The following is a 25,709-nucleotide window of genomic DNA, read 5'->3' on the forward strand; positions in this document are numbered from 1 at the left end:
CAGCTCCACATGCCTGCAACAACTAGGTATTTATCAACCTCGGAGTACCTTTCCTGAGCTACAGTCCCTCCCGTCCCTTCTCACTTCCGAACCCTCAGCTCCTCCTTCTCCTCCTAAACCCCCACTTGCTCAGGCACCCGCCAATATGGAATTAGCGGTTATTTACCTTAATACTCGCTCACTTGTCAGACACCAACTTGACATCTTCCACCTCCTAGACTCGGACCGACCCGATATTCTTCTCCTAACCGAGACTTGGCTGACTGAGGATTCCTCCCCCGACATCCTAGCAGCCACCCCTCCAGGGTATTATATACTTCATGCCAATAGGCCTGCCGGCAAACTAGGAGGCGGCGTAGCCGCCATTATCAATCTCTCCCTCAGGTTCACTTCCCTCTCCCTCCTCAACATCCCTCAGGTGGACTGTCTGGGAATTAGACTTGAATCTTCTGTCTCCCCTCTTACCTGCGTTCTGGTTTACCGTCCCCCACAATCTATGCCCAATTTCTATTCGAACTTTGGTGACCTGCTCTTTCAGCTCACCATCAATAATTCTAAACTCCTAGTCCTGGGAGACTTCAATTACTGGCCGGCAGATACCCATGAAAGCCCCCAATCCCTGGCTTTCACCGTTCTTTTAACTGGGCTTAATGGTATCCAACACATTCATCTACCCACTCACTCCAAGGGCCACACCCTTGACCAGGTGTGGACCTATAACCTTGAAATCAAGTCGCTCACGATCTCACCTTGCCACTGGTCCGACCACCATTTAATTTCTTTTCTCCTCCTGGTTCCTCCCCCGCCCCCGCGCAGTCGAGGCCCTAGCCTCCAAGCTCGCAACTGGAACAAAGCAGACCTTGACTTATTCCTCACCTCTTTATCATCCTCGGCTTTGGTTACTCTAGGCCCCATCGACTCCCAAGAAGCTGCACTAGTCGACTGGCTAGAACAGGCCAGCGACAAGGTTGCTCCCCTTAAACTAATAAGATCCAAGCGCTCCCACGACGCACATCGATGGTTTTCTGATAGTCTTAAAACCTTAAAACTAGGTCTCCGCCAGGCCGAGCGCTGCTGGCGCAGAAACTATGACCACGTAAAGAAACAACTCTTTCTAAAATTATTGGGAGAATACAAACTAGCCATATAAGCTGCAAAAACTGCCTACTTTTCCACCAAAATCCTTAACTCTGCGCAGAAATCTAAAGATATCTTTGCAATCGTTGACGAGCTCTCACACCCGGATAGGGTAACTCTCAAACCTCTTCCGTCTCAAGCACTCTGTGACTCCCTCAACTGTTTCTTTATAGAAAAAATTATCAAAATCAAAAATAGCATCTCCTCCACTCCCCCGGCTGCATCCTCAACTGAGGCTGCACCCTCTGTCAACCCTCAATCTTTGACTCAGTTCCCCCCGATATCAGAAGAAGTTTTCATCAGTCTGCTTAATAAAGTCTCCTCTGGTTCCCCCACAGATTGCTGCCCCCCCGCGATTCTCCGGGCTGCCTTCTCAGCCTGCCCCACCCCTCCACTGGCCCTTCTGAACAACTCCCTTCTGCTCGGTGAGGTTCCCAGTCAGTTTAAGAACGCAGAAGTAGTACCCATCTTGAAGAAACCCAGCGCCGATCCTACAATCATGGCCAACTTCCGTCCCATTTCCCTCCTTCCCTACCTTAGCAAGGTACTTGAGTCATATGTCACCAGCATCCTCAGTTCCTTTGTTGAGGACTCCAACTTCCTGGACCCTCAACAGGCTGGGTTCAGACCAGCCCACTCAACCGAGGCGGTCATTCTCTCTGTAATGGAGGAACTCCGCAGAGGTGCTGACTCTAACGCCAGCCAAGCCTTAATCCTCCTGGACTTGTCGGCAGCCTTTGACACGGTCGACCACTCCATCTTGGTCGACCGTGTCAAGGAGGCTGGTATTGGAGGGACGGCCCTTGACTCGGTTCGTTCCTTTTTGACGAACCGCCACCAATCTGTTCGAATCTCCCAATACTCGGCGGATAGGATGAAACTCACCTGCGGAGTCCCGCAGGGCTCGTCTTTGTCTCCACTCCTTTTTAATTTATACCTTACCCCCCTGATCTGCTCCCTCCGGGGAAGGAATGTCACTGCATTTAATTATGCAGATGACATCCAACTCATCTTCAACCTTGACTCGCAGGAAGCGGACCAGGATTTCCAGTCCACCCTCTGCCATATCAGCGACTGGATGGGCGCTCACCACCTTAAGCTTAACCCCGACAAGACGGAGCTCGTTCTTGTCGGAGGCTCAGCCAATTCATGGAATTCCACCTTCTGGCCGCTTTCCCTCGGCCCCCCTCCTAGTCCCGCCGAAAAAGTAAAAAGCCTAGGGGTCTACATCTCACAAGATCTTTCCATGAACCATCAGATCAGTGCCACAGTATCCTCCTGCTTCCACCAGCTCAGAAAAATCCGGAAAATAGCTCACTTCCTGACCACTGAAGCTCTCACCTTGGCGCTGCTGCGCTAGTCATCTCCCGGATTGACTACGCCAACGCCCTATACGCAGGCATTCCGCAATGCCAAATAAAGAGACTTCAGTTAATCCAGAATCAGGCCGCCCGTCTCATCTACCGTCAGCCAAAACATCCCCACGTCCGTCCCCTCCTCAAAGCCCTTCATTGGCTTCCTGTGTCGGAACGCTGCAAGTTCAAACTTGGCTGCCTAACCCATAAATCCCTGGCCGGTATCGGCCCCTCTTTCATCTCCTCTCTTCTTCATCCGTACGCCCCCCCCCAGACACCTCCGTTCCTCCCATCACGCCCTTCTCCAGACACCTAGGTTCAGGCGAAAAAAGCACGGAGGCCTTAGATTCTCTTTTTTGGCCCCCTCACTCTGGAACTCTCTACCTCTAGACCTCAGACTCTCCTCTTCCTACCCTCACTTTCGGTCTCTCCTAAAAACTCACCTTTTCCGCGGTGTCTATACATAAAGCTCTCCTTTCTCCCCTCTCTGCCTTTTCCTGGGTTAGTGATCAGCGCCAAGAAACCGTCCGGTGAACGCAGCGCTCTACAAATCCTTTTTACATTACATTACAATGAGTGTTGCCCACTCCCCATGGAATAGGAAATGGTCACAGGAGGAACAAAGATATTTTCTACTTCCTGTCTATCTAGTATTGTGAAATGTCTGAAATTGACTCCTTCTGATGAACTATCACCTCCATTCGCTAATTTTGCCCCATGAGTTAATTGCAGCCGTGTTGTGATGCGTGTAAATGCTAACCTCGAAACGCAGCCACGGCAGGGTTTTTTAGCTTAATTTCACAACATTCGCCAAGCTACGTCCGTTTTACAGGTCTCAAATCTTTGTCAATAAGTAAATGTCTACGGAGTTCATTTAAAACGCTGCTTGCGCTGCACAATTCGCCCTCCAAGGCCAGCCTGCGAGATTTATTGTGGGAAAAGCTGAGGCAAGCACTCTCAGAGGATGAAAGCCAGTGAGCTGCGGAGAATATTCAGTTTTTTTGGCACGTGCCTTTCACTGCTGTTTTGTGTTGTCTTTATTGTAAGAATTCCTTTCCTTCGCTCTCCCCGGAGAACTAACGTCACGTGCTTACATCATACAGATATTGCATTTATTTTCACAGAAGTAACGATTCAAAACTGAAAGTGAAACTGATCGTCATACATATCGCTTTAATCTTCTAAAGCAATTAAATTCAGAAGGGGTCCCATAGCCCTTTAAAGTAGTAGGCATGCGCGGTAAATTGTTTCTTCCCTGTATAATATTTCCTGTGAAAATTCCTAACATTCCACACGTTGTTTGGGATTTAATTTAGAAGTTTTCAAATCACATTGACTCAATTTTCAAATCGAATTCCTTCCCATTATTCTCCCCCCACAAGTTAAGGGTAAAATCGAGGTATGCCCTCACAGCTAACGCTTTAAGCCCTTAAGACTTTTGCATTGCAACCATGCGTCATTTATAGTGTGGGCAGACAGACATGGTCCCATGATGGCCACATCTGGCATTGGATCTAGCTGCATCATTCTGTAGCTTTGCATGCAAACTGTCTGTATCTGCATACAGATACTTTATGTGTTTCTTTGTATTTCTCGTATTAGGCTCATTCTGGTGTTCGGTGCATTCATGTCAGTCAGATAGCATGACAAGTAATCTCTGCTCCACAGTTAGTTCCAAGTCCTTGACCCACTGGCAAGACATGAAATGGATAGCTTTGTACATCTGACTCTCCAGGACTTTCTTACTGACTGTATTTATACAGAGCTCACTATCCAAATGGGACTCTTAGCACTGATTTAAAATACAGCCCGACAAACAAAATAGACTTTAACTTTATCTTTCTTTTGTAAACTCTTTTATACATTTACACTCTAACATAAATACCATGAACAAGTGCAATGCCTCATAGTGAAAGAAAGAGAAAGAAGAGATAAACTCAAACATCATCTTCTAGGTTATAAAGCAATTGGGAATATATGTTACATTAGAGTCTGACTTAAATTATAACCAGGCTCCTCCTGAAAACCACCTCATCATCAAGCCTGGTCTCCTTCTCCCTCACCTTACAGCGGCCTCCAGGACATACAACTTCAATCTCTAAACTCTTCAGCAATCTCATCATCAGTACTGACCCATACCCGACGCGCACCTCTGCCATCAACCATTCACTATATACACTATACACCTATACACTATTAGATGGTCCATCATTGTGAAGCCAATGTACACAATACATCTCTTAACAACAGTTCAGATAACCCTATCATTTAATAACTCATTATACATTTGTTAGATTCTTGGGTGAAGATGGACTATACAATATTTCAACAAAGCTCTCATGGGAGTCCGGAAGATCATTTACAACCATATCCAAGAAGTCTCATACCAGAGGGCAGGTCCAGATCCTGGGCAACTAATCAGCATGTCTCGCATTATATTTGGAGCAAGTGTAAGTTTGGTTGAATACATCTTACAGTAACTAGAGTGTAATAAATTCTAAGTACAAGTATTGGGCAGGCGAAATCTGAATAGCAAGATATTTTTCCTAATAGGCTCAAACTTGCAAAGCAGCCCAAGGCCGGTCCCTATAGAGTGCCTTAAACTGTGCAAGATAATCCTTCCACTGCCTTACAGGATGAAAATTGTAGTGGGTGCCTGTGTTACAGCTCTTCCGCAGGAAAGCCTTCCCCTGTATGTCTTGCTTCTCTAGCTAATTGCTTGTACACCAAAAATTGGTCTGAGTGAACCCCAAAACGGTTTCTAGCCTTTTCAAATGATTTATCTTCCATTTATAGATTCCCCCATCTTGGGATATCTACTCTCCTTCAATTGGGCAATGCCTGAAGGATTTAATGTTGGTGGTTCTTACATTTTTACTTCTAAAGAGAGGAGGGCACATCCGAATACTCTATTCACCATCCTATAGCAGACCTACGACAAAAGTAATATCGAATGGAGTTTTTGAGTTTTTTCCAGCGGGTATCATATACTTTGCTCCCGGAGATTGTCTGCCAAACAACCTGTCAGCAAGCAGCACTCGCTGTTTGGATGTAAATCGAGCCATTGGGTCAAATACTGAAACTGAACAGTCAATGAACAGCACTAAAAATCATGGAGAACTATGCTCCTTAGTCATATGGAAGCTTCCATGTAGATTAGTTAATTCAGGGCAAGTACCATAACACAATAACGGGGTGACCATGAGACCCTGATGCACAAATAGCAACCTCAGGACAAGGCACACATCTCCCTAAAACACACATAGGCACAGGAATAACACCACTATTTTGCCACTAACCCTTTACTAATGACAGCAACCAGTGTCTAGCACCCAAAATGTGTGAGGGCATGCAGGACGTTACTTTGGAGGACAGATAGTCTTGTGCTATGTGTCATAGCCAGGTATATGGTAAGTAAGCTATCTCTATCTTTTGTAACTAGGAGTTCTCTTTGATCACTGACTAGATATCAGAGTCAAAGTAACTCTTAGACTCGTAAGGACAGACTTAGAAATCATGTAATTCATCACAACAACCAGAGATGTTGTGCTGTATTGCGTAAAAGAGTCCGCAGGACAGTGCTATGTCTACTACTACTACCTACTAGACCAAGGATGTGTGAGTGATGTGTAGCATACTTATGGTACAAGAGGGATATCATGTTAAGTACAAAATACTATTCTTATACATAGTTTAAAATGTTTATATTTTTTGTATGTGTGCTGCACATTACAGTATGCGTGCAAACTTTGAAAAGTTCAGATCAAGATTTGCCCTGGCAAGTAAATCTCAGATAAAGACTTTGCCCTGCTCCAGAACGAAGCCTTGATAAATCTGGCCATTGAATGGTATTATTATCTTAGAGTATTCAGGCGCTGCCGATAACTTCCTACCCTGAGACTTCGAATTATTATTTAATGTCAAATTACTTTGGTCACCCAATTCGGTAGGAAGATCTAGGTACATGAACAACAGAATCACTTATTTTACTCTAGCTTAGTGAGAGGGCATAAGCAGGGCCAATAGTGGTATGAACTCCTTTAAATATTGTTTTTAGGTTACAGCACATTTTGAAACTCTGAGGTTGTTCCTTCTATACCTCTATGGTAATTTCTTCTCTCCAGTCACTAATGTTGTATCTACTGTAGGTGATTTCCAACTCACCTTCTTATTTGTTTCTTCACAGCCGTTATCCTACTTAAATTATTGAAGGGATGTCAATAGTAGAAGAAGTTCATTATTTATTGCGAAGATGTGTTCACAAATGTGGACTCAGATGGGAATCACATGGATCGATCAAAGAGGCTTAGTCTGTGGTCGCATCTTTTGCTTTCCAATAACCTCAGTAGGATAATCTCTATGGACATAATTCTCAAAGGAAAACTTACCCTTTTGAGTAAGTTTACACTTGTTGTGGAAGTCACAAACTCTGATTTAATAGTACGTTTACGACTGTTGAGAGTCTGCAGTAGGGGTAGGGAAATCAACACATGAAAAGATGTATCTTTTTATGTCTGGAGTTCTCCACCACGACTGCGGAGTTGTAAACTTAAATTCACACAATAGTGTAAGTTTACCTTTGTGAATCAGGCCCTCTATGTATACTGTTAATGTCTGACTACTGTTCCTTGACATTGGACACATTGTGGGTGAGGCCAGGTGTCTTTCCCAAATGCAAAAACAACAGTTGAGGGACAGAATGCAGAACAATGTCATACATTCACCCCAGTACAGAGATCTGGGCCTAACTCCATCGTTTTTTTGCACTCCACACCACCCCAGTTCAGACATGGCCATATGCAAATCAGCCTTGACCTTGTGCCTCATGGGAACAGTCCAGCCCGAACTGCCAAGCCATGTCTTCCCTGGACCGGAATCAAGCATCATAGGACTGCTTTCTGGCTATCAGCTGTCATCAGCCAGGATAGCTTGACTCCAGTGGTGTGGAGAGCACGGGACTCACGTCTGAGCATACCCATCCCACTCGGGGTGACAAATGCAAAAACAACAGTTGATGGACAGAATGCAGAACAATGTCATACATTCACCCCAGTTCAGAGATCTGGGCCTAAATCAATTGTGTTGTTGCACTCCACACCACCCCAGTTCAGACATGGCCATATGCAAATCAGTCTTGACCTTGTGCCTCATGGGAACAGTCTAGCCCGAACTGCCAAGCCATGTCTTCCGTGGACCGGAATCAAGCATCCTAGGACCGCTTTCTGGCTATCAGCTGTCATCAGCCAGGATAGCTTGACTCCAGTGGTGTGGAGAGCATGGGACTCACGTCTGAGCATACCCATCCCACTCGGGGTGACAAATGCAAAAACAACAGTTGATGGACAGAATGCAGAACAATATCATACATTCACCCCAGTACAGAGATCTGGGCCTATATCCATCGTTTTTTTGCACTCCACACAACCCCAGTTCAGACATGGCCATATGCAAATCAACCTTGACCCTGTGCCTCATGGGAACAGTCCAGCCCGAACTGCCAAGCCATGTCTTCCCTGGACCGGAATCAAGCATCCTTGGACCGGTTTCTGGCTATCAGCCGTCATCAGCCAGGATAGCTTGACTCCAGTGGTGTGGATAGCACAGGACTCATGTCTGAGCATACTTATCCCACTCGGATTGACAATTGCAAAAACAACAGTTGATGGACAGAATACAGAACAATGTCATACATTCACCTCAGTACAGAGATCTGGGCCTAAATCCATCGTTTTTTTGCACTCCACACCACCCCAGTTTAGACATGGCCATATGCAGATTAGCCTTGACCCAGTGCCTCATGAGAACAGTCCAGCCCGAACTGCCAAACCATGCCTTCCCTGGAACGGAATCAAGCATCCTAGGATCGGTCTCTGGCTAGCAGCCGTCATCAGCCAGGATAGATTGACTCATGGTGTCTTTCACAGCCAAAACATTGTGATGATGACTCGCTCCTTCGTGTCCTGTGCGATGATGCCAATAAAGCCACCAGTTCGTGATGCTGAAAGAGAAAGGAGGGGGATGAACTGCCAAACCATAAAGGGCCTTGTTGCCTTTATAAGGGTGTTGGTGGGCACTTGATTTTGAATCCACTGTAAGGGCCTTATTACGATGTTGGGTGGCGACACCATTGTGGATTCAGGACCGACCGATCTCCGGTCAGCGGTCCCGACTACAGCATTACAATACGACCACACATGGTGCAGTTGCATACTACCATTTCTCTATGGGAGCTTGTGCTGCGCCCATAAACCGGCCTTAGAACAAGCTCCCATAGAGAAATGGTAGAATCTGTTAATCCCTGCACAGTGATGCAGGCCCTTCGAGGTGCCCCCTCGGCCCCCAACCGGAGGCTCCAGTGTGAACAGGGCCCTGCTAAGGACCCCCAAAGTCGTTGTCCGACAGGCATATCATGTCACAAAGCCCGACATGGAAAGTCGACATCGTAATCTCTACGGTGGAAATTTTGTACGTAGGGATTACGGAATCCTGTCGGAATGACTGGTCAGTTTCACTTTCAACCGCCTGCATCGTAATGCGGTGGTTGAAAGTGAAACCAGCAATGAGACCCGGAAAGCCTCCAACCTGCGCTCGGAGGCTTTCTGAGTCTCATGAGGCCCTAAGAGTCAGTTTCTGTTTGTTCTGAACCCCGAGGTTCATGAGAGGTCCTTGGACAGGTCCTACCTATTTAACTCACAACCACAAACATCTGCCTTTTGAAGTTGTCCAGGCTAATCATTTCACTCTCCCAAGGGAAGGGGAGTGACAGAAACCCTGGACCAGATCTCATTATTATTATTATTATTATTGGGACATTTATAAAGCGCTGCGTTACGCACACCGGCGTGTCCACGCGCTAAAAGTGGGAGAGGCAGCGTGCAGGGAGCACAAAAACTGAGCGGACAATTATTTAGTATAAAGGAATGTTTTAAGTTTCGCTCGGAACCTAGCTTCCTCCGGTTCCAGGCGCAGGTCCGCTGGTAGTTTATTCCAGTTATTTGCCGCTAAGCATCTAAAGGACCTACCTCCCATGCGGGCTTTCTTAACTCTAGGGATCCTCAGTAGACCGCCCCCTGCGGATCTAAGCGCTCGTGTTGGTTGATACACTTCGATCAGTTTATTCAGAGGGTCGGGTGCCCTGCCATTCAAGATTCGATGACAGGTGCAGAGGGCTTTGTATTCCACTCTTCTCCTCACAGGGAGCCAGTGTAGCTTCTGGAGGGCCGCCTTAGAAGGCGCCCTTTTGGGCAGCCTGAGAATCAAACGTGCTGCCGCATTCTGCAGCACTTGCAGGCGTGCCATGCTTTTTTCTGGAGCCCCCAGGTACAGCAGGTTCCCGTAATCCGACCTAGCTGTCACCAAAGCATGAACCAGGGTTTGACGGGCACCGATCGGGAGTAAGTCAAGGACCTTTCTCAGTTTCTTCAAAATCCCAAAACGAACTCCCACCACCCGGTTGAGCTGGGGGCCAAAAGTAAGACCCGCATCAAACCACACCCCCAGATTGCGTGCCTCTTGGCAGGGGGTTGGGGTTGGTCCAAGACAGGGTGGCCACCATGCCGACGACCAAGCAGACTGGGCTCTCCCCACCACCAGCACCTCTGTCTTGCTGCCATCTCATTCGTCGGCATGGATTTATTACAGACAAGGGACTGCACAGTACTCCACAGAACTACCTCAGTGCTTGAGGAATGGGAGGCCATGGATCCTAGCAGGAGCGCACTCATACACTATTGAAGTGAAATGGGACTTGCTGGTTTCAGCAATGGATGTTGAGCTCTGGAGCAGACTGGGATACCAGATCAGGACCCCCGGACACCACTGCACACCGGGCTGGTCAGGAGGAGGTAAGGAAGAACTGGCAACCCGCATGTGCGGAACACAACAAACCACAACAGGGAACAAAACCTAAAGGGGAACCTAATACGCGGGAACCGAGCGGGAAGTAAACAATATGTTTAGTCAGTGCGAGCTGGCGTGAAGTGAAGATTCATAACAATACATAACATGTTGCTAGGCGAAGGTTGTATTTTATAAATGTTTTTAGATATTGTTTTTACCCATAATGCCCCATAAATATACTTATAGCCAGGAAGTCAATGTCAGTGTGGCCAGTCAGTTAGTAGTTTAGAGTTACAAATCTATTCAGTTACCACTAGTCCACAGGCTTCAGTTACTGTTAGTCCCTTGCTTGATCTGTACCCTGCCCGATTCCTGGCACCGAGGGGTTTTGAGTGGGAACTGGTGACACCGCTTGAACCCGCATCCATACCTGCATGGGGAGAATAAACTCTCAGGGCGTTTGCATAATGTTTGCATTCATATGGAGCACTCTATTCTCTGAAGTTGTGTCTTTGGCCTGGAGTTGCCAGATTTAGGCAGCACAAACACTCTACATCCAAAGCTGCCCATATGTTGCAAAGTTCAGTACTAGCAAAACAGCCATTGAAATGAAAATGATTGACATTTCAGCCACTGAAGTGTACCAACGACTCTTGGTTAATTAAGCAGGTCAAACCTATGCTCTCTTTTTTTATGCATCATTCATTTGACCCTTTATTTTCAGATAGGGTAAGTCCTTAATGCCTATAAGGCAATAAAGGGTCCTCCCCAATGCATTTAAAATATTTTCTGATGTGTCAAAAGATTAAAGGGCGATCATAAAACCTGCCCTCCTGCTCTTCCCACAGACTCTGCATTCGAAATAGATGCCAGGCTTGAATCTTAAGTAGTTCCCTGCCCGAAGGGAGATCCGCATTTTACACAGTCTTTTCGAAAGTATATTCTATCCTGTTTTCTTCAGTGTAAAGCAGGCTTCAGCCTGGGTGCACCCTTACTACTGGCTACAAATATGAAATGCAATCGGAGACATTTTAAGGCAAGGGCAAAGCGAGCAATTGTCCAGGGCCACCGCCTTCCAAGGGGCCCCTAGGAAAGTGAACTTTACCTCTTTTTCACCTTTTTCATTCTCTTAACATCTCTCCCTCTTCTGTGTCTGCCTCTGCCTTTGACTCTGTCTTTCCCTAACTAGTGTCATCTTAAGGACTTATGGGCAAGACATATTTGAGCGACCCTTTTAGTGAACGTTTAGAATATTATTAACCCTTGTTTGGCAACATGAGGGTTTGACTTACCAGAAAACAGGTAGCAACATTCAAAGTTGTTCCTGACAGGGCCCCCTAAAATAAGTCTTGCCAGGTCTCTCCGAATCCTCAAGACGTCACTGAATGTAATGGGTTGTAACATTTTACTCACCTCTTTGACTCACTCTGAGCACTGCGCTTCCAGTGATGTTTCACCGGTAAATGTTGGTGTGGCGCATAAAAATATCAAAGAGTGAGAGCAGCTGCTATTGGTAGCTGTCAGTAGCATTTCTTTTGGAAACCTGTGCCACTGCGCTTGCTCTCCCTCCCTCTGGGATCATGGAGGCAGCAGACTGAATATAAAGTAAGCAGGTGTGTAAGAGCATCTTTCTGAGACCCATGTTAATCACTAACCATGCTCAAGCTGGAGTTTACAACCAGCATCGGATTACAACTGGTGCGGAATTACCACATGTGGTAAAACTGATAAATATTAGGGGGCAGATTTACAATAAGTGGCGCATCCCTGCATATCAGCAGGGATGCGCCACTTATTGTGCGCCATGCCTCCTCCACCATGGATGCGCCATGGGGCAAAAACGGAACAGATGCGTGACGCATCTGTGCCGTAAAAGTGGCTCATTGCTGGAGTTGCGTCGCAAGCGCGACGCAGCTCCAGCAATGCTCTAGGGGGTCTATTCTTACAATGCTGCGTCAATCCTTACGCCTGCTTGAAGCAGGCGCAGGGTTTTGACGCAGCATGGGCCCCAAAGTGACTGAGTGAAATCTTGTAGATTTCACTCAGCCACTTTTAGGAGGCGTTCCTGTGCCGGAACGCCTCCTTCTGACGCAGGGCTTTACAACGTGACGCATCTCCCAGATGCGCCACGTTGTAAATATCCCGCACCATGGCGCACCTTTTGCGCCACCGCTGCGTCACAAAAGTGACACAACAACGGAGTAAAAGAGGCACAAGGGGCTGTAAATCTGCCCCTAGATGCGGTTCTGGAACCTTAACTACAGCGTCCCTTCAAATGAGGTCCTAAAAACCCTCCTTCTGAGTCTTAAATCCTAAGAGATGCTGTCTGAATTTTCCGCTCCTCGCCCTCCTCCCATTAGTGAATAAGAGGCTAAATGTGGCATGGAGTGATGCCAAAGGCAGTCAATTGATGGATCATGTCACTTCCCCTACCCCAGGTATTTTGGTGAATTCATGTTCATCTCGGGCATCAGCGAGGAAGTAGAGATGGTTCTCTTCAGTCACATTTTACACTATTCTGGAGAAGGTTGAAGGCGTGCCCCTTAGATGTGATTTAGAAGCTTTTCATTGCCTGTTATCTCCCAGCCTCCCTTTAACAGATTTGAAATTAAACTGCAAAGAGGAACCGCAGTGGTGAATGAATAAGGAAGAAATATGAGGGTCAGTTTGCCGCTGACCCTCAGCACGTGCACCTCTGGTCTGTTGATTCTCCCCGCATGCCTGTGTCACAGTAAAACATCGAGAAAAATGAATACTGCGGAATTGTAAAAAATAGAGAAAAAGAGGCAAAACAAATGTACAGTCTGCACAGGATAAAGGAATTGTGAGCAGCGGATGTTTTTGTAGTGTGTCACCTTTTCTGAAAGAGAGCCAGATATTTGCATTTCTCCAGAAGGGCTCAGGAGCAGTGCCGCAGTTTTCAAGTGCTGCATTGCAGTGACAACATAAAGCTCTGGTCCAGGTGGGGGGGATGTAAGCGCTCGAGCTGCCGCGAAACCGTCAACGAAAGAAGAACGGATGCGTCTACATCACAACGTCATTTTCACAGTACCTACAGTTGCATGTACTACCCCCGTGCACCATTAAAACGAACTATACAATTTGCAACTGCTGGTGCTAGGTCTTTCCCAGAAAATAATCGTGGCGGAATTGTGTTTTGCCCCCTTTTACAATGGAATATGAATTGCACACAATGTACGTTGCTAGTGACAGGTTTTAGGTTTGATTTGATAGCTCAGTGGACTAACGAACTCACAGTAAAAATCTGTGTTTGAACCCCTAATCACAGGTTCGATCACCACAGGCTTTCATACATTTAAACTCCGTGATGAGTGACTGTAAATATCTGTTATGTAGCGCCAAGAATCACTTCAGGCGAACAAGTGCTTTAAAAACATGTTATATTGAAAGTGGCTATTTTCTTATACAAGAATGACTCTCTGAAGTGTAATTTCTTAAAATATGTGTCTTGTATTAAGTTAAACCAATGCTTTGCCCTAAACAAAAATGAATGTTATTTATACCATTGCAAAGAAAAGGATCCCGACTGTATTCCTATAAATAATTAGAATGTTCTAAAACCCTGTTTAATGTAAGGACACACTGATATTTGTGGAACTGATACACGGAAGGGTGCCTGACAGGCTTGTGATGCCTCGCTTTTGAAACATGGAAACATGCACAGGCAGCCACGGCCCGTGCAGGTAAGAGCGGTGAGGCCGGGTGAGGGGGGATTTCGACAGACGAGGCAAAATTACTGGGGCCTTATTTATGAAAAGTGACGCATCGCTGCGTGAAAACAGCAATGCGTCACTTTTCACTGCGCACTCCTTGCGACACCAATGATGCGTCATATTTAATGTATGACGCATCATGTCGCAAGGAGTTACAGATACGTCAGTATTTCTGACGTATCTGTAAGCGCAAAAGTGACGCATTGCTGGAGTGTGTCACAAAAGTGACGCAACTCCAGCAATGCGTCCTTTCACATGGGGAAAGCCCCATGTGAAAGGGCTTGCGTCAGTCTTATGCCTACTGTGATGCAGGCGCAAGATTTTGACGCAACAGCGTCCTAAACGTGACGCAGTGAAATCTCATAGATTTCACTGCGTCACTATTAAGAGGCTTTTTGCGGGGGAACGCCCCCTCTGCATACATTATACCTGACGAAGGTAGAATGTGGCGCAGGCGTTTAAAAAGTGACGCATCTACCTAGATGCGTCACTTTTTAGATATGGTGCAACAAGGCGCATGTTTTACGCCGCCGATGCGTCACAAAAAGTGACGCATTCGCAGCGCAAAACTGACGCAAGGCCTCATAAATGAGGCCCCTGGGGTTTTGTTCTTAAACTAGAAGCAGTATATGAAGTATGATGTGTATGAATAAAAATCAGTTTGTAGGATGACAGTATTTCTGTTTGGTGAATGGTTGATGGAAGCCAGGTTCTCTGCCCGCCAAGAAGTGATGGTCCATTTTTTAGGTCTCGTTGAGCCAGCGTATGCGAGCGAGATATTTAGGTAGTGGCTTTTCAAAGTGTGATATTTCAAACTTTTTGACATATATAGGTACGCAAACACTCTAAGATAAAGCAATATGAATGTATTGAATTATATTGTCATATTGGTGGATATTATTTCCATATTATTTTCGCTTTATAGACATTTCTATTTTTGTTTTTACTGTTTTTTCTTCGGTATTTGTGGTTATGCACTGAGCTGGCATTCTTACATAAGTAATTCTATGGCAGAACCGGAGGCTTCTGATTATGCTTTCTCATTTCTTTACTGCACAAACAGCAGCCAATGAAAGTAAAACTACAGTAATAAAAAACAACATTTCACATGAGGCTTTGAACCATGCCTCCAGTAACAGTAACCAATCACAGCAGTCACAAGCATATAAGGAATAGAGACACTAATCTGGCCTCCTCTTTCTTTGCTGCTCCGCAGCCCAGATAAGTGCTCTTTATTCTTATATGCTTATAGGACTCATTGTACCTATTTCGCCTCTGGCGTATGCTTTGCATATTCTATTTGTGATTCTGAGCATTGTTTTGAATGTGATTTCGCTTGATTTACATTTGCCTGACTTCTTCTAGCGCGCTGTAGCGCCCTGCTTGCCAAGTGTTCACGCTGCTGTCTGGCGTTACTTTCCCGAGTCTTCAGTGCGGTGCTGGCTGGCCCGCTCCTCTCTCCTGCCCCCCTCCCTCCCTTCCGATCTCGGAGCGCGGCGGTTTCGGCCCGCTCCGTGTTCCCCATAGATTTCGATGGAGCGCGTGTTGCGCTCGTAGGCTTACCAGTTCTCCCTTTAGCTGCTCGCGGCGCCTGCCACTGTTTGATCGTGGTCGCGATCTTGAGGGACTTGGCCCCCCCCTTGGGGAAGAGGACGCACGCGGGAGCCTGGCCGAGGCCCGGCGTGCGTCTGCAGAGGCTCGCGCACGCAGTGTGTGCGTGCAGCCTCGAGTGTGCCGTGCATGACGCTCTAGCCCCGGCTGAAACGGGAATACACGCAGTTTTGGCCAGGAGCCGAGGGCCGTTCTTTTGATCTAAAAGGCAGTGTTTTTTCACCCAGTTAGCTACCGGAGGTCTGGTGCATTAACCCTTAGCTTCCCAGTGACAGAGGGAGCAGGGTAATTTTTGGAAACCCTTTTTCGTTTGTGATTGGGGTTGTTTTCCCTCCATTAGTCCTAGATTTGGACTCTACTCTTTTCTAACCTTGGTATTTCCGGCTCCTGCGCCTGGCACTTCCCCTGATTGACACCCTTGCTTGGGCTGGCGATTTTGGCTTCCCTCTGGGATTTGGAGTGGGATTTTTGATAATCCTTGGTGAAGATGGCAGATACTGAGTACTGCGAAGAGGAGGGTGCTGCGTGCGACTACCAGGGATATGATGAATATTATGAGGAGGAGTCTATGGAGGATATAATTGACAAGAAGCTGGAGGCCAAGCTTGATAAAGCTCTCTCCTCAGCCCTGCTTTCACTAGCCAAAAAAATTGGAGATGTTGGTCCCTGGTAAGCCACTTCCCATTCCTGGACAGGATCACTCACGCCCCCCCGCCCCTCCTAGGAAGGTGGCCCTTGACCCGTCCTGGCCCCACGCCCAGTCCTATGAGAAGATTTATAAATCCAAGGAGTCTTCCACTGGTGACAAATCCTTACCGTCCCGACCCCCCCCTTGAAAGACACCACCACTGACATGGATACAGACACTGACTCCTCTGACGCTGCTCCTCGCAAGCGCTCCAAGAAACGCAAGCATGCCTCTCCGGCTGTTACCCCTATGCCCTTTTCCTTTGACCCATCGGACATTGTGCACCCCAGATCATCTGATTGGCTCCCCCCCCCAGCTGTGGCCGAGTACCTGGAAACTCACCTCCGTAAAGGCTTCGATAAAGAGGTGAGAGCCTGCCTTAAATCTGAGTGCCCACGTCCCGACCTGGCCCACAAGGTGGCCGTTACCCCCGAAATTGACCCTTCTATGACAACGTTCCTCAAAAAATATAAAAAAGACCCCAAGAAAGGGATTGATCGCGTGCTCAGAGCGTGCCAAGATAAGGTCCTTGACCTTTCAGGGCCATTGGCCAAGATCCTAGAACTTGCCCTTCAAGCTCAAGAGACTGGGGATGCCATCCATCTGGAAGTCCTGGCGGGCTGGGCACAACGCGCCATCTGTATGCTGGGGAACACCAACGGCGCATCTGAAAGGCGAAAGTCAGTCTTGCTCCGGATTGACCCCCAATTAGTTGAATTGGCTTCATATGAACCGGGCCCTTTGGCGGAGGGACAGTTGTTTGGGGACAACTTTGTAAAAGACATTGCCAAGTTCGTCAATACCTTTGCGTCCCTTGATAAGTCGCTGGCCTCCTTGAAGAGAGTATTGCACCAGGTCTCTCTCGTGGCAGAGGACGCTCAACCGGCTGATATTCGAATACCAGTCCTCAGAGGGGATATGCCCCTAGACGGGGCAGAGGCTACAACAAGAACCAGACCAGGCCGGTTTCTATCCATCAAGTTCACGCGGCTTTCGAGGCCGGTATAACCGAGGTGTCAACAGGGGTTACAAAAACTTCGATAATCAATCCTCTGGTAAGTCAAATGTGTCCTATGGTCCCTCTTGGGGGAAGACTGCGTCATTTTGTAATGAATTGGTTGATTCTCACTACAGATGCTTGGGTCCTACAGACCGTCCAGGGCTACCAGATAGAGTTGGTGGAATGCCCCCTGCAACCCTCCCCCCCCAGCCTCTCCGTTTTGCCCATCTCGAACAGAGTTTTATCGACTCAGAGCTGGAAGAGCTTTTGACAAAAAAGGTTATTGCAGTAGGACCCTTCATACAAGAAGGCTTCTGCAGCAATGTCTTTCTAGTTCAAAAGAAGGGTGGCGGTCAACGCCTTGTATTAAATTTGAGAGACTTCAACCCCTTTGTGACATATCGCCATTTCAAGATGGAGGGCATCCATCTTTTGCGAGACCTTCTGTTAGAAAACGACTGGATGGTCCGATTAGACCTGAAAGATGCATATCTGACAGTCCCCATCTACCCCTCTCATCAGAAGTACTTACAATTCCCTTGGAAAGGGCTTTGGTATCGCTACAAGGTACTTCCCTTTGGCCTATCCTCGGCCCCTTGGGTGTTCACCAAGCTTCTCAAATTCGGTGATCTCTCGCCTGCGAGAGATGGGAGTGCGTCTCATCGTCTACCTAGACGGTATGCTCCTTCTAGCCCAGGACTGGTCCCTTCTCCTCTTTCACTTGCAATGGACGACGTCCTTACTAGAGAATCTGGGATTCGTGATTAATACCAAGAAATCGGTGCTGATACCGAATCAGCGGATGGAATTCCTGGGTTTTCTGATCGATTCTGTTTCAGCTCAACTGCTTCTTCCCCTTCCCAAGATCAGGTCAATCAAGAGGGAAATAACATCTACTTTGACGAAGGAGAAAATCTCCTTGCGTGTGCTGGCAAGGATCGTGGGCCTTCTGGCCTCGTCGATCCAGGCCATTTTTCCCGGCCCTTTGCACTATAGGGCCCTGCAGAGGCTAAAAATCTTTTACTTACAGAGGAAGTTTCATTACGATCACCTGATCCCCCTCTCCCCCAAGGCACGGGAGGAACACCAGTGGCGGCTGGAGCACATGTCGGCCTGGAATGGCCGAGTCATCTTCGGCGCAGCCCCGGATGTGGTCGTCGAATCAGACGCCAGCCAATGGGGCTGGGGCGCTCGCTGTGGGGAGTTTACCACAGGAGGACGATGGTCAGCAGACGAGCTATCTTTACATATAAATTGTCTAGAGTTGTTGGCAGGGTCTTTTGCCATCAGGTCTATCTCACCGCTGAAGAGTAATTGCTGTATTCTCCTTCGGATGGACAATGTCTCAGCGGTGAGATACATCAACAGATTGGGGGGGACGAAGTCCCGAATGCTAGTCCACATTGCGAACGAATTTTGGCACTTCTGCCTGGACCACAAGATCTCTGTTGTGGCAGAATACCTTCCGGGCAAGTTCAATCAGGTGGCGGACTGGAATTCCCGTTTTCTCCGAGACATCAGCGATTGGAGACTTCACCCGTCGCTGTTCTCTCAGATCATGACTATGCGAGGACCCTGTCAGGTAGACCTTTTTGCCTCTCGCCTCAACACCCATCTTCCTCTATTCTACAGCTGGAGACTGGACCCGATGGCAATGGGGACGGACGGGTTCCTTCACCATTGGGGGTATCAGAGGAATTATGCATTTCCACCGTTTGCAATGATTCCGAGAGTAGCGGCGTTGGTGCACCGGCAGAGGACGACAATAGTGTTGGTGACTCCGTTCTGGCCGACTCAGTCGTGGATTCTCACACTGTTGGAGTTATCTGTGGATCTCCCCTTCCGGCTCCCAGTCTTCCCCACGCTTCTGCAGGACCCAGTGGGAGCGTGTCATCCCTTAATCCTGCAGAACCAATTGACCTTGATGGTGTGGACACTCTCAGGCGACATGAATGCCTTGCAGGCCTTTCACGAGAAGCTTCCAGCTTTCTGCAGCAAGCGTGGGCTCCCTCCACCCGAAACGATACTCTGCATCTTGGAAGAAGTGGGTGGGTTGGTGCCTTTCAAAACAGGTGGATCCCGTGGGATCAAATGTAACTGAGGTTCTGAATTTTTTATTCGAGCGTGCGGCCTCAGGCCTGGCTTACAGGTCGGTTAATAACTTCAGATCTGCAATTTCTGCTGGTCTTGACCATATCGACGGTAAACCTGTGGGGATGCATCCCTTGGTTTGTAAGTTGCTTAAAGGTGTGCGTGTGGCCAATCCTCCTCGGCCCAGGTATTCCACAATGTGGGATGTTACTAAAGTGCTTAATTTGTTGGAAACCTGGCCCAATAATGGTGATTTGTCGTTGAAACAGCTCTCTGCCAAGCTCACTATGCTTTTCTGCCTCATTTCATGTCGCAGAGTTTCAGATGTGAGAGCATTAGATTTAGCTGGTAGGATGTTTTCTCCTCAGGGTGTCTCTTTTGTTATTACACGGCGGACTAAGACCATGTCACGCTCAGTTGAGTACCCTGCCTTTCCTCATAACAGCAAATTATGTGTGTTACAGTGTCTCAAATGTTATGAAGAACGTACTATTGCACACAGGGTTGATCCTTTAGGTCAGCTGTTGATCAGTGTTCAAAAACCCTTCAAGCCAGTTGCTGCTGCTACTTTAGCCAGATGGGTTCGATGGATCATGTCTCAGGCGGGCATTGATATATCTGCATATGGTGCTCATTCAGCTAGAGGTGCGATGGCTTCTAAAGCCTATTTATTGGGTTCTCGCTTGGAGGATATCCTAAAAGCAGCTGATTGGTCTTCGGATTCAATGTTTAAAGTGTTTTACTATAAACCTATTCCTCATGTTTCTGATGCTGTGATTGATGAGCTTAATTGATGAGCTTTGAACAAGCATAATCAGAAGCCTCCGGTCCTGCCATAGAATACAAAATTTTCCAGCTATCGCGACAAGAATTTTAGATTCTATTAAGGACACGGAGGCGAGGATTATCCCACCTGTTGGGACAGTTTAATAACTGTAAGTTGTTTAAGATAGTATTGTTTAACAACTTTGTACCCGCCCTCTGAGAAAGGTAGTTCGTGGGTTTCTTTTCTAAATCCTTCTTTTCTGTTTCAGGAAATGACTCCAACAAGAGTTAATTGCCCTCTGTGGATGGTGCTGTTTTGCCTTCCTGGTGGAAGAAGATACCTCTTGGTTTTGGATCTTTTCTCCGTTGAGAATCCCTAAGGAACTGTTCTCTCCATTGAGAGTTAAAAGACTATGTTTTAATGTGACAAGACTGTTCGCGCAAAGAAAGAGGAGGCCAGATTAGTGTCTCTATTCCTTATATGCTTGTGACTGCTGTGATTGGTTACTGTTACTGGAGGCGTGGTTCAAAGCCTCATGGGAAATGTTGTTTTTTATTACTGTAGTTTTAATTTCATTGGCTGCTGTTTGTGCAGTAAAGAAATGAGAAAGCATAATCCTCGCCTCCGTGTCCTTAATAGAATCTAAAATTCTTGTCGCGATAGCTAGAAAATTTTGTATATGTCACTATTGTAAGAGGTTCAATGCCCTAGATAGGGCTTCCCAGTGAATATAGTTACATAACTTGTCCGTCTTAGATCTCAAGAGTCGGTGAGTTTTTACCTGATCCAAAATGGCGACGCAATTAGACGATGTTCTAGTAAATCCATTGGTAGATTATTACATCAATTAAGAAAGGCAAGCAGGATCGAATAATTTCGGGCACAATGAAATCTATGTTATGATGAGGCTCAGACTGAATATTAGCTAAAATATCGAGCACTCGAATCATGGATCAAACAGCCAGATTAATCATTGTCCCGTTTTGCGAGTCCTTAATAGCGATTATTAAGGAATCGCTATTAAGGACTTGCAAAACGGGATTCATGTAGGAATCGCAAAATAAGTTGCGATTACTACAGCTTCCTTATTTGCGAATAGCAAATTGCTAATCGCAAATAAGGAATAACTCCCCATTCATTCGTATGGGCCTAAAGGCCCATAGGAATAAATAGGGAGTTATTCCTTATTTGCGATTAGCAATTTGCAAATCGCAAATAAGGATGCGATTTCAAGGGTGCCAGGGGTGTCCAAAGGACACCCTGTAGCACCCCTGAAATGAAAATGTAGACTGATGTTGCCCACACACATGTCCAAAGGACATGTGTGTGTGTAACATGCAATTTAGAAAAAAGCATTTAAATGCATTTTTCTAAGTTTTCGCTATTTACCACGAGGTTTGACTTCGTGGTAAATAGCGGTCCTAAATTGCGAATTCGCAATTTTTAAATGTTTCATGAGTAGCATTTAAGGAATCTCTAATAGAGATTCCTTAAATGCTAATCCTCACAAATTTGCTAAGTCTTTATTAGCGATTTTTGCATTTGGGATCATGAATCCCAAATGCAAAAATTGCACTCGCAAAGGGCCAGATTCTCAAAATCTGGCCCTTTTGCGAAAGCATTTCCCTTGATGAATCTGGCTGTTAGTCCTTTTTTACTGTTAGTAGGTAAGCTAGTATTTATACCTTAACCAATATGGCGGTGACGCTAGCGCCAATCTACTGAGAATGCCGTACGGGAAGCATAGAAAATATTGGTAAGTGTATACATTTGGCAACTGATGTGATTTTACGTGTTTGGTAAATGATTTGCGGTTTAATAAGGATAAACATACACCATTATTCAAGCCTAATGATATATCATGAAAATGTACCTTCTTTCACGATAAATGACTTTACGGTACCAGGTTTTTAATAATTTCTCCAGGCGCACTATTAGAAGTGTTGGTGCTGCTCTTTGAATGCGATAATCATTTGCAAATACAAATTTTTATATAGACGTCTTGTTCAAAAACGAGGAGCTTTATGCTACGAATCATCAGGTAAAAACTAACATAATAGATGGTGACATTGCTGAGGCTTTTGTGTTGATTTTGGGGGCTTGACCTTTGGTTTATACGTTTCATTTCCGTTATCTGGGCTCACTGAGGCTCGGAATTGATTATTAATTATGAAGATGGTACGGGTATAGATGACGGATTGTATGTACCAGAAAACAGTGTTTTCTGAGAAATAGACTGAGACTAAGCTTATATTGTAGGCACGTTGACACTGAATTAATATGTGGAACGGATTGTTGGGAGAAGATACAAGATCCTTGTTCATTCTTCAGAACAATATTCGAGTGAGTTTATTTATATAAGTTCTATAGAGATAAGTTGGTTGGAGATTGTTAATTATGATTGCTAAAATTGTATTATAACTTGATTTAAAGGATTGGATACTCAACATTTTTTACTTCTTATGGATATGGAACTCATGATGAATTGGTGAGTTCTGTTATTTACTTACTGGTGGTCAGCTTAGCTGGTTTAGGGATAGTTTGGTTCTTTTGAATGCTCTATAATATGGTCCTTTTTCTAAAGTAATCTTTGTTTTTCAATCTACTTCTTTTTCTTTTTTCTTGTTTTGGTTTATACTGATGGGTGTTTCCAAACCTTACAACCACTTTTCGGGTGTGGTGTCTGGTTCTATTTTGGTTTGCATTCTACTTTTTAGAATGATATTACTATATGGGATAGAAATGGCCTTGTAAGCACTTTGTTTGTTCTTTAGTCCTTTACTAGAATGTTCTGTGACATTGTTTTTGATGAGTGTGACACTGTTACATCTCACAATACAGTCGCATTCGTTGTCTGAAACAGTAATTAGATTCTTTAATGAATCCCAGTCCTGAGGAAGTCCGTGGTTGATTGAACACAGGACGAATCACGTGTTGGCTAGTGGCAGCTAATTCTGTTTTTCTGAAGAAGAACATAATTGTTGAAATAATGAAGAAAGTTGTGAAGATCGTCTTGTCTCATGAACTTTTTACTTGGAATTTGAGCTCAGGATATACCTTATGTTCTACTTAATGGTTTGGATTTTCCACACCTTCTGGTGAATGTTGAATGGTCATCACTTTATCCTTTGAGCTCTAATTAATTGAACTAAAATTATAAATCTCACAACAATGCGCAATTGTTAACCCAGCCATTCGCCTATATGTATTTTCTTGTTAAATTTGGGTTTTGCTGCAAGTTGTTGAACAGGCCCTTTTTTATTGCCAAATACTTATTACAAATATGTGTTCAAGGAATCAGAGAGGCAAAGTGGCGGATGATTTATTTAAGAGTTTGAATGCAGGTGCATCCGTTACTAAAGCGGTTGCCCAGAGAGTCAACAAATCAAATGATGGTCTTAAATCTAAATTTATCAGATTAGAAAGGTTAAAAAAAAACTGAGATTAGTAAGTGGTGGGATGGCGCTACTTTGAAGGAATACCAGAAGTTAGACAGGGTTCCTCGGGGCCTTAGGTCCCAGTTGTTCCCCACTTATGATGACCTCGAAGAAGATTTGATGCTAATCTGAGAGAAGGAACTGACGAGCAATTCTATGAAATTAATGAATCTCTTAATAGAGAATTCTGAAAGGAATGTCCTTAAAGCCATAACAGAGGTTGATATATTGAAAAAAGAAATAGCGGACTTGAATATAGTGGATGGGACAAAGAAAAATGATGAGATACTTAATAAAATACTTGAGAAATATGAGGATGACATAAAACAAAGAAAGGCACGCAAACTGAAATTCGATGAATTAGACTACAATAATGGTTGAGTCTTTACTTTCGCTAAACGGTTTGATGGCCTGATTAAGCAAGATACATTGTCCAGCGGCAAAAAAGCTCCATCTGTTAATAGCATTAATACAGCATCCTCTGGTAACATTTCAAGCAGTGGGGATGAAGCAATTATAGATGTGACTACTGAACCTACAGGTAACCATTCTTATTTAAAGGAGGTTCAAAGGATAAGGATGGGGAATTCGAGACAACGCGACCAAAGGGGAGATATGACAGGCCCACCAGGAGAGGTAAAAGGGGTAGATGTAAATGCAGGAGGAAGGGATCATTATCAAACCCGCTCCTGGAAAGCCAATCAAAAGAGATAAGCTCAAATGATGAGATACAGATCATCAATCTTTCAAGCGAAGAGCTAACTAGTGAGATGTTTAATGTGTTAAAGAAATATATGAATTTCTGTCCCACAAGGAACTGTGATATCAATGATGTCAGGATTGATGTATACAAATTTGTAAGGCAATTGAAAATCAAAAAGTTTTTTTCATCTAATATTGTCAATAAAGATCGACTTACTGAAAACATCTGTAGTAATGATACAATACAGGATATACATGATACCAGAATGTTACTCTCAATCACTGAAAATGAGGGTGATCCAGTTACTTTGCATCAAGTATTACAAGATTTAGACTGCTGTACCAATGCAAGTGAGAGCAGTGGACTTAAGGTAAAATCTAGATGGATGCCACAGTTATCTAATGGAAACAACATAGATGCCTTTTATAAAAATATAACTAGAGAACTGGATATATTGGAAGAGCAGTTGAAAGATCATAAACCGTCTCACTACACGAGTAATCTGACACAAAAAGAAAGAATTGCACTCAAAACCCTTAGTGATGATAACACCCTCATCATTAAAGAAGCAGATAAAGGGGGAAACGTTGTCTTAATGGACAAAGCCAAATATGTTGCAGAAGCATTTAGTCAGCTTAAGGATAAAAAATGGTATACTGACTTGTCATGTAACCCCATCTTTGACATTGTAAGTAAAATCAATGGTTATCTAAAGAAATGGCATATAGAGACCATTCTTAGTGACGAAGAATACAAATATCTTTTGGTAGATAGGCCACGGTTTCTGTGCCTCTATACCTTACCTAAGGTACACAAGGATCCTTCATCACCACCAGGTAGACACATTATATCTGGGTTGGGTGGACCTACTGAAAAATTGTCACAGTTTGTTGACCTCTTCCTCCAACCATTTGTCATTAATTTACCGTCACATATCAAAGACACGAAGCATGTCCTTAATATTCTTAATGATTTGATTTGGGAACCAGGAATGATGTTAGTTTCCATGTACGTGGTTTTGTTATACACTAATATAAGTCATGAACATCGCTTAGAAGCTTTGAAATATTTTCTATATAGACCACCAGTTGAATTATTAGATCGTACTGAAATGTTGTTAAACATATCAAGACTCATTTTAGAACATAATGTGTTTCTATTCAATGGACTGTGGTATAGACAAGTCTGTGAACCCGCCATGGGTTCTAGATTAGCGCCTTTCTTTTGTCTGCCTCTTTATGGGGTGGTTGGAGAGGGTGCAGATCTGGGGCCCTGGAGGCTCGCAATGGCAACTACATATACACTACTATGGAAGGTATATTGACGATCTCTTATTTATTTGGACAGG

The sequence above is a fragment of the Lissotriton vulgaris genome, chromosome 11, assembly GCF_964263255.1.
Source record: "Lissotriton vulgaris chromosome 11, aLisVul1.2, whole genome shotgun sequence".
NCBI classification, from domain to species: Eukaryota; Metazoa; Chordata; class Amphibia; order Caudata; family Salamandridae; genus Lissotriton; species Lissotriton vulgaris.